Genomic DNA, 10,974 nt, shown 5'->3' on the forward strand with positions numbered 1-10,974 from the left:
TTTTCTTATATGTGCTTTTTCTTTTTTATTATTAGTTTTTTAAGGTATGTATTTTTGTGTTTAATGTTTGTAGTGTGGTATTTTGTAGTATGTATGTTGTGTTTTTATATTTTTCTTGTTTTTGTCTTTGTATTTTTCCTGTTATATTGTGTATTGTTAAAACTTAATAAAAATTTTATTTAAAAAAAATGAAATTCATTTTGTTAGCTTGGACCCAGTTCTCCAATCTGTTAAGGTCATGTTGAATTCTGATTCTGTCTTCTACGGCATTAGCTACCCCTCCCAGTTTGGTGTGATCTGCAAATTGGATGAGTATCTCCTCCATTCCTTCATCCAAGTGGTTCATAAAGACATTAGATCCTTTCCACAGGTAAGCCAGGGGTCCCCCATCCTATATTTGTGCAGCTAGGATGTTTGAGATAAGGCCTATCCTGCCTCTAAATTCCTGCATTAAAGGGGGTTGGGCTAGATGACCCTGGGGTCCCTTCCAACTCTACAATTCTATGATTGATTAGATTACCTAACCTGGAGAAAAAACAGTAAAGACCTGATGAAGAGAGCACAGCAGAGGTTATTTTTTTCTGAGAATCCTCCGGAAAAATAATCTCTCAAAGGACCTGTTGATGGCATTTTACCATTGTACTGTTGAGAGTGTATTAACTTATGTTCTGTGTGTGTGGTTTGGGAGCTGCACGGTCAGGGAAAAAACAATGATGTCCAGGGTTGTCAAGACTGCGGAGAGAATAACTGGGTGGACTCTTCCCACCTTGGATCAAGTCTATGCTTCCAGGTGTCATAAGAAAGCTGCAGAGATAGCGCAGGATAGTGCACACCCCGGAAATTATCTCTTTCAGCTTCTGCCTTCTGGAAGAAGGTACAGGGTTATAAAGACTAGGACTAGCTGCCTGAGAAACAGTTTTTGGTTTTAAACGCAGTGTAAGGTAGTCTCTGTGGGAGTATATTTTATTTAATTATGGGGTATCAGAGTTTTTAGGGACGCAGGTGGCACTGTGGGTTAAACCACAGAGCCTAGGACTTGCTGATCAGAAGATCGGCGGTTCGAATCCCCGTGACGGGGTGAGCTCCCATTGCCCGGTCCCTGCTCCTGCCAACCTAGCAGTTCGAAAGCACGTCAAAGTGCAAGTAGATCAATAGGTACCGCTCTGGCGGGAAGGTAAACGGTGTTTCCGTGCGCTGCTCTGGTTCGCCAGAAGTGGCTTAGTCATGCTGGCCACATGACCCGGAAGCTGTACACCAGCTCCCTCGGCCAATAAAGCGAGATGAGCGCCGCAACCCCAGAGTCAGCCACGACTGGACCTAATGGTCAGGGGTCCCTTTATCTTATCAGAGTTTTTAGGGGCTAACCAGGCTGGGATAGCAGGCTTGTTGGTTTTTGAATGTCTGATGTAGATTTTTTCAATTTCTTTCTTCTGTATGGGACAATGGCAATAAAGATTATCATATTGTATTGTATTGTATCGCATCGCATCGCATCGCATCGCATCGCATCGCATCGCATCGCATCGCATCGCATCGTATCGTATTCTATGATAAATGTACCCAGCCAGGCAGGTCTCTCTTCCTTGCAGTATCTTTTTTTTTTTTTTTGAAAACCAGATTGGACATATCTCCTCGCTGCCTGCCCCACCGGGCTGTGTGTGGAAGGAATTTTGCTTTCCTCACTCTCCAGTTTCCAGAACCATAGTAGAAACCCTGAAGAGGTGCTGCCAGTCAGTGCAGACAATACTGTGCTAGATGGTCCATAAGGCAACATCCTCCCTTCCTTCCTAAGGTTCAAAGCTCAGTGGCAGAACATCTGTCGTGCATGCAGACGGTCCCGGGGTCAATCCAGAATGCCCCCCACCCTGAAATCTTGGGGTGTTGCTGCCAAGCAGTGCAGGCAATATGGAGCTTTCTCACAAGCCATGCCATAGCCTTCTGATTGGTTGAATGCCAGCACCAACAACCCCTTGCGTGCCGTGTACAAGTGGGCTTCAGTTGGGCTGGCGTCTGTTTCTCGACAAGCTTGAACTGTGAAATCAAAGAGCTGAGCAGTCGAAAAACCTGGGCTGCTTAAGACTTTCTCAGAAGTCAATCGGTGCTCTTTATTGGCCTGGAGATAAACATTATCGCATCAAGCCCGGATTTTATTGTTTCAGCAAACAGCCCGCTGTGATAACCATAAAAGAGATATGCAGCAAGTTCAAACACATTTACACTAAGAGGCAAAGAGTCTTGTGGCACCTTAAAGGCTCCTCAGATTTATTCTGTGCCCTTTTCAGGCCAAGGTCTTGTGGGTCTTTCTAGGCCAACCCTCTGGGGCAGGGGTCAGCAAGCTTTATCTTGCCTTGGCCGGATCCGTCCCACAGAGATCCCTTCGTGGGCTGGATCATGCGCACACCTGCGATTTGTGGCATCTGCGTATGCGCAGGTGCAATTTTCGACATCTGTGTTTGCACAGACGCGATTTTCAGTGCTGTGGAAGCGAGTCCCTGCAACGTGCCATGCTGCTTTAGTGCAATCACGCCAGTGGGCAGCTTGGTTTGGGGGCGGCTCGTGGGCCGGTCAAACGACCTCTGTGGGCCGCTTCAGGCCCATAGGCCTTAGGTTGGTGACCCCTGCTCTGGGGTCCACATGCTGCCAGCGGCAAAGGCCCACAGCAGAGTGGGTAGGTGCATCCCACATCTTTCCCTGCACATCCATGCATTGCACATCCGTTCCTACGCTGCAAATCGACCTGCCGAAACAAAACGCAAAACAATTTCTCTTGAAATTTGCACTTTTCCAAATTTTGTGATGCACGTCTCCAATCAAATAGTCATACCTTGGGTTACAGACGCTTCAGGTTGTGTGTTTTTGGGTTGCACACCGCACCAAACCTGGAAATACTGGAATGGGTTACGTCTGGGTTTTGGTGCTCACACATGCACAGAAGCACTAAATTGCGCTTTGCGCATGCGCAGAAGCGCAAAATCGCGATCTGCGTGTGCACAGACACGGTGCTGCAGGTTGCGAATGTCCCTCCCACACGGATCACATTCACAACCTGAGCGTCCACTGTAATGTGTATATTAGGGAAGGTGTACATAAAAATATTAGTTAACTAGGGGCTGCCCCCTATTTCCCTATCTTAGGGTCTCCCCCCTCGCCCCTCATTTACCTCTTCAGGACGTCTCCTCTCTCCCTGCCTCGGTTTCCCTCCCCCTAGTGTCTGCATCTCCACAACCACAATATTTCCCCCAGTCTGCCTCAGTTTCCCTCCTCAAGATCACAATGTGTTGTTTCTTCTGCAACTTCTAAATCTACAAGAGAGTTGCAGTGCATTCCCAAGACCACCCTCTCACCAGGCTCTCACCAAAAGGCAATAATATCTTTTCCTCTCCCTCCCTCCCTCCTTCCTAGTTCTCCTTTCGTTTTCCTCCCTCTCTTACTCCTACCAGAAAAAGCTTCCCTCATTGCTAGGGAGAAAGAGACAGAAGGAGGAGAGTCTTGCCATCCTCCTCTTGAGGACACCTATTTAGACTCTGAAGTGGATTCCTGTCTTAGCTCAATCCATGCGCCTCTTGTGCCCCCTAGTGGCTGAGATTGTCATCGTGCATCACAGCATGATGACAGATCGGTACAATTTTATACAGGGAGAAATAACATGCACATATGCATTATATTGGGGGAAATTGCTGCTGGTATTGTAGATAAAATTGGAAAAGGTGTACATTAGGATAAAGGCACACAGAAATGCTAATGGAATTCTTGTGGGGACTTTAAAGAAAATGCAAACAGATGATGAAATAATAGTATGTTATCTTCACTAACATATAAATTTTGTTGAAGATTTTCAATATTTTACCCTTGAATATGCATTTTTCTGCACAGTACTTGGCTGGAAAACCGCACTGCAAAATTTGAAGGGCGAATTTTGAAAGATGGCTGTGTTTTGGTTCCAGTGTTGTTTCAGGAAATGTGAATTAGGTAGTTTTGCTTTTAGAGGTGAAATGAATTGAATCCTCCCTATTCTTGCAACCAACAGGTCCTTTTGCATGCAAAAATCCACATCTGGTCCACCCCAGCCCTGAGCTTTTCCCCAACAAACTAATTTTAGTCATTGCTACTGTAAGACAACTGAGAGCCGGAAAGCCTCACTGATCTACAGTCGTAACTCTTGTTACTTCAGTCTCCAGTTGTGTTTTTTCAGGATACGAACGCAGGGGTTTCGCCACTCGCACATGCGCAGAAGCGCTCTATCACGCTTCACACGTGTGCAGAAGCAGTGCTCTAGTTGTGTACTTTTCGGGGTGCAAATGGCACCCCAGAACAGATCGAGTCCTGAGCTACTTTCTGCCCAACCTTGAGAAAGAGTTAATAGCTCCAAGTGGGCAAGAGTGCCTTTAATTTAGTTTTAATTCAGAAGAAGACTGTGCAGGTACCAGCTGCAAATGATTGCATCAAGTCTCCTCCCCTCTCCCAATTAACCTCCGTCTCCAGGGCTCAGTCGTGCTTAATGACATCGCCAGGGCCCTCCCCTTGTGACACCACCAGGGGGCCTCCCTAGGTCTCAGGTTTGGAATGATCATGACCTGCCAACCTTAAGTTGCAGAGTGCTCTGTGTGTGTGCAGCATAGCTTCCCTTGAAATTAATTAATTAATTAATTATCATATTGGTGTCCCAACTTTCCTTCAAGAAGCTGACAGTGGTGGGCATGGTTCCCCTCCCCCACCCATATTGTCCTCACAATGATCCTGCAAATAAGGTTCAACTAAGAGTTGGCAAGGGGATGTGGGTGGCGCTGTGGGTTAAACCACAGAGCCTAGGACTTGCCGATCAGAAGGTCGGTGGTTCAAATCCCCACGACGGGGTGAGCTCCTGTTGCTCGGTCCCTGCTCCTGCCAACCTAGCAGTTCGAAAGCATGTCAAAGTGCAAGTAGATAAATAGGTACCGCTCCGGCGGGAAGGTAAACAGCGTTTACGTGCGCTGCTCTGGTTCGCCCGTAGTGGCTTAGTCATGCTAGCCACATGACCTGGGAAAACTGTCTGCGGACAAACGTCGGCTCCCTCAGCCAGTAAAGCGAGATGAGCGCCGCAACCCCAGAGTCGGCCACGACTGGACTGGACCCTTCACTTTTAAGAGTTGGCAAAATGGCTCAAGGTCACCCAGTGAGGTTCATGGCTGAGGTGGGGGAGGGATTTGAACCCTGGCCTTCCAGGTCCTAGTACTCTAAGGTACTAGTACTCTAAGTTACTAGGCCCAGATTCTAGGAGGTTTAATGCCAAGTGGGTGGAACGTGAACAAAAGTGGCATAAATACCAAGGGATAAGTTGGCAGAAGTTTCGTCAACATCCTGGTTAGGCTTGAAATGAAAGTCGCGGCAGTCAGGCTGAAAATATGTTACTTATTATCATGCATTGCATTCACATTCCACCCTCTCTCAATGACAGACGTGGCTTGCAAGCCTGTCCCGTTTTAATCCTTCCAACAACCTTACGAGGCAGGTTAGGCTGAGAAAATCTGACTGAGCTCAGTCTCACCTAGAAATCCTGTAGGAAAGGTGGATATCAGCAGCACAGGTGCAAAACCTGTCCATTTGTTTCCTGTAAGTCTATTACTAGGGTTGCCAACTTTCCCAACCAGCCCTGCTCCTGTGCCTTTAATATCAGTCAAGCATTTTTATCTTTAAAAGGTCAGGCAATGATGATCCCATTACCATGATCTCCATGGTGGAAAAAGCTTCACCTGCTGAATTCCTGGGTACCAGGCTGCCATTAAAAGGCGCAGGAGCCGGATCGCTCATAGAAAGTTGGCGGCCGTTTGCTTGGGGAAGCTCCTCAACTTTATTGCTCACAGCTTCTTCCATGGAGGGCCTTCGCTGAGATCTGGGGAGAGATATTCAGTGCTTGCCCGTTCCCATCTGTGTTCAACAGAGCTAAGCTAATGACTAGAATTAAGAGGGTAGCCTGTTCACTGTGACCTTGGAAGAATCTTCCTTTAAGCTGATGGACAAGACTAAAAAGGAAAGAGAGAGGGGGAGAGAGAAAGGCTTTGCACTCCCAACAGAAGGCGCCACTAGCACCATCGCAGGGAACAAAATGCCACTGTTCATTTAATGTGAGAAGCAGGCAAAAGAGAGAAAACCCATTTGCAAAACTCAAAAGAGTCAACCTGTCCTTGTTTTCGTTCATTTCCTGTGCGTGCAATATGTTAAAATTCAACAAAGGATGTCACCTATCAGAGGTTAAAGGTAAAGGGACCCCTGACCATTAGGTCCAGCCGTGGCCGACTCTGGGGTTGCGGCGCTCTTTTCGCTTTATTGGCCGAGGGAGCCGGCGTACAGCTTTCGGGTCACGTGGTCAGCATGACTAAGCCGCTTCTGGCGAACCAGAGCAGTTCACGGAAACACCGTTTACCTTCCCGCCGGAGTGGTACCTATTTATCTACTTGCACTTTGACGTGCTTTCGAACTGCTAGGTTGGCAGGAGCAAGGATCGAGCAACGGGAGCTCACCTTATTGCGGGGATTCGAACGTCGACCTTCTGATCGGCAAGTCCTAGGCTCTATGGTTTAACCCACAGCGCCACCCGCGCCCCTCCAAAAGCACACATTCTACTCATGTAGAAACACCAGGCAGGCCCCACAAATAACCCAGAGATGCATTTTAAATAAAAACACACATTCTACTCATGTAAAAACATGCTGATTCCTGGACCGTCCGCGGGCCAGATTTAGAAGGTGATTGGGCCGGATCTGGCCCCCGGGCCTTAGTTTGCCTACACATGATGTAGTCTAACCCCTTGCACAGTGCAAGAATCTTTTGCCGAATGTGGGGCTCGAGGAGAGGGATGGGGAAGCTGCTGCCCGCTCTCCTCCTATGGGGTCAGGCCTGACCTGGTGGCAGAGCTGCTGCAGCCGGGCGCAAGGCATGCTACCACCAAGGAAGGTCTTCTGCTCTCCTGTCCTGGGGGCAGAGCTGTGTCTCCTTCTCACGCTGAGCCAGGTTCCAATGAAGGAGCCTGCTGTGGAGGATATTACCATATTTTTCGCTGTAGAAGGCGCACCAGACCACAAGACACACCTAGATAGTACAAGAATATTTGGCTAGATTAGATGTATTCAAGTCTCCAGGGTGGCTATCTAAAGAACTTTTAACTGAATTAAGATTAAAAAAGGATGTGTACAAAAAATGGAAAAGGGGGGAAACCACCAAAGAGGAATTCAAACAAATAGCCAGCACGTGTAGACACAAAGTCAGAAAAGCTAAAGCACAGAATGAACTCAGGCTTGCTAGAGAGGTTAAAAGCAACAAAAAAGGCTTTTATGGGTATGTTCGTAGCAAAAGGAAGAACAAAGAAACAGTGGGGTCACTCAGAGGAGAAGATGGTGAAATGCAAACAGGGGACACAGAAAGGGCTGAACTCCTCAATGCCTTCTTTGCCTCAGTCTTCTCCGATAAAGAAAACAATGCCCGACCTGAAGAATTTGGAGCAAATGATTCAGCAAAGGAAACACAGCCCAGAATAACTAAGGAGATAGTACAAGAATATTTGGCTAGATTAGATGTATTCAAGTCTCCAGGGCCAGATGAACTGCATCCAAGAGTATTAAAAGAACTGGCAGATGTGATCTCAGAACCACTGGCAGTCATCTTTGAGAATTCCTGGAGAACAGGCGAAGTCCCGGCAGACTGGAGGAGGGCAAATGTTGTCCCTATTTTCAAAAAGGGGAAAAGAGAGGACCCAAACAATTACCGCCCAGTCAGTCTGACATCAATAGCAGGGAAGATTCTGGAACAGATCATTAAGCAAACAGTCTGTGAGCACCTAGAAAGGAATGCTGTGATCACCAATAGTCAGCATGGATTTCTGAAAAATAAGTCATGTCAGACTAACCTGATCTCGTTTTTTGACAGAATTACAAGCCTGGTAGATGAAGGGAACGCAGTGGATGTAGCCTACCTTGATTTCAGCAAGGCATTTGACAAGGTGCCCCATGATATTCTTGTAAAGAAGCTGGTAAAATGCGGTCTTGACTATGCTACCACTCAGTGGATTTGTAACTGGCTGACTGACCGAACCCAAAGGGTGCTCATCAATGGTTCCTCTTCATCCTGGAGAAGAGTGACTAGTGGGGTGCCACAGGGTTCTGTCTTGGGCCCGGTCTTATTCAACATCTTTATCAACGACTTGGATGATGGACTCAAGGGCATCCTGATCAAATTTGCAGATGACACCAAACTGGGAGGGGTGGCTAACACCCCAGAGGACAGGATCACACTTCAAAACGACCTTGACAGATTAGAGAACTGGGCAAAAGCAAACAAGATGAATTTTAACAGGGAGAAATGTAAAGTATTGCACTTGGGCAAAAAAAATGAGAGGCACAAATACAAGATGGGTGACACCTGGCTTGAGAGCAGTACATGTGAAAAGGATCTAGGAGTCTTGGTTGACCACAAACTTGACATGAGCCAACAGTGTGACGCGGCAGCTAAAAAAGCCAATGCAATTCTGGGCTGCATCAATAGGAGTATAGCATCTAGATCAAGGGAAGTAATAGTGCCACTGTATTCTGCTCTGGTCAGACCACACCTGGAGTACTGTGTCCAGTTCTGGGCACCACAATTCAAGAAGGACACTGACAAACTGGAACGTGTCCAGAGGAGGGCAACCAAAATGGTCAAAGGCCTGGAAACGATGCCTTATGAGGAACGGCTAAGGGAGCTGGGCATGTTTAGCCTGGAGAAGAGGAGGTTAAGGGGTGATATGATAGCCATGTTCAAATATATAAAAGGATGTCACATAGAGGAGGGAGAAAGGTTGTTTTCTGCTGCTCCAGAGAAGCGGACACGGAGCAATGGATCCAAACTACAAGAAAGAAGTTTCCACCTAAACATTAGGAAGAACTTCCTGACAGTAAGAGCTGTTCGACAGTGGAATTTGCTGCCAAGGAGTGTGGTGGAGTCTCCTACTTTGGAGGTCTTTAAGCAGAGGCTTGACAACCATATGTCAGGAGTGCTCTGATGGTGTTTCCTGCTTGGCAGGGGGTTGGACTCGATGGCCCTTGTGGTCTCTTCCAACTCTATGATTCTATGATTCTATGATTCTATGATTCTATGATTCTAGTTTTTGGAGGAGGAAAACAAGGAAAAAAATATTCTGAATATAGGAAGCCAGAACAGCAAGAGGGATCTCTGCGCAGTGAAAGCAGCAGTCCCTCTTGCTGTTCTGGCTTCTGGGATAGCTGCGCAGCCTGCATTCGCTCCATAAGACGCACACACATTTCCCCTTACTTTTTAGGAGGGAAAAAATTAGTCTTATGGAGCAAAAAATACGCTAAATTGTTTTATACGCAATAACAGCGGCAAGAGTATTGTTGGCTCGGAAATGGAAGCCAGAAGAAATACCAGCGAAAGAAGAATGGCAGACGAAACTAATGGACTACGCAGAATTGGACAACATGACAGGAATGATTTGAAACCTGCGGGACTAGAGATTCACAGAAGACTGGAAGAAATATATGAACTTTTGAAGAGCAACTGTAATCAACAAATTATGCTAGTAGGACTACAAGAGGTTTTGTAAGGAGGAATATATGAAATATTAGAAAGAAGAGAGATATTAGTTATGATATAGTGGATGTAAGAAATGTAAATTAAGTGAAAAAGATTGGAAAATTTTCAGATGTGATTGATGGAAGTCAAAAAAATGGTATAAGATATAAAAGTATGTTTATAAGATATGAAAAAAAAGGTTTACAAATGGGTAAAAGCTTGATGGTAAGGATTTGCTGAACTAACAAATTGAACTGGAATACAAAAAAGGGAGGTACGAGGAGGTCTGAGGAAATAAGCGTAAGGAAGGTATGTTATGAAAATTAATGTGTTTTTAACTGTTTTTACTTTGTATGTTTTTTTCCCTTTTTTCTATTTTTCACTTTTCCTCTTATATTTTAAAAACTTTAATAAAATACCTTATTTAAAAAAAAAGTATGTTTAGTAATTGTTGAAAATGATATGTTAAAAAAAACCTAATATATATATACGAGCCTGCTGTGAGGGCGCCTGTTTGCACCCCTTCACAAAATTGCACCCGGGGCCATGGGCCCCCCTGCTCCCCTCCAAGCTATGCCTCTCCAGGTTGGAGGAGCTCGGGATTGCAAATGCGATCTTGAACGTTTCCGTCCCTGATATGGGCATAGATTGTTGACAGATTGCTTCTTCCCCAGCTGCGATAGGAGGGAGGCCCTTGCCAGGAAAAAGCTGGCAACCTTGAATTATCTCACACGTGCCCTGGCCTCTCAGCCAGGCCAATGCCAGCATGAGCACCAGAGGGGAAAACAACCCCGTGTTTCCCTTCTTAGTCATCCTTTATGAGGTCGGGGTGGTTTTGTTTGGTTTCTCCAGGGTTTGACAGCCATGCCTTCTTCCTGGAGAAACCCAGTGTGATACGCGCTCCAGCCAATCCCCAAGTAGTTAGAGGTTTCAGGAGTTTACAGATACTTTGCAGACCTGGCTAGGAGATTTGTCTAACAAAGAAACCGGTTTGTCCATTTCTAGCTGCTGCAACCCATCTTACAGCTACAAAACCACAGGTCCAACCCCCCCAACTTGCTGCAATGATTTTGGGTGTTGGATCAGCCTCGAACCCACAGTCCCCAGGGTTCTTTGGAACCACAATGGCTGAAAGTGGTGTAAAAGCAAGTTAAGTTCATTTATTTGTGAGTATTTCCCGCCCCCCCAATTTATTTATTTGATTTTACATATTAAAATTTACGCTCATACCATAACACCTTCCATAAAAACAAGATTCCCACAGACTTCTGAACTTCCATCCTCCCCTCTGTGGGTCCCCTTGTTAAACCTTTTCTACTGCATCTTTTATAGCGATCCCAATTTTTATGTCTCCATTGTATCCATAGTTCTCGTTACATTATAAGTGTTATTACAATCCAGCTAACGATTTTAACTGTATACAGTGGTCTCCAA

Source organism: Podarcis liolepis (assembly GCF_965112155.1).
Source record: "Podarcis liolepis genome assembly, chromosome: 14".
In the NCBI taxonomy this organism is placed as follows: domain Eukaryota; kingdom Metazoa; phylum Chordata; class Lepidosauria; order Squamata; family Lacertidae; genus Podarcis; species Podarcis liolepis.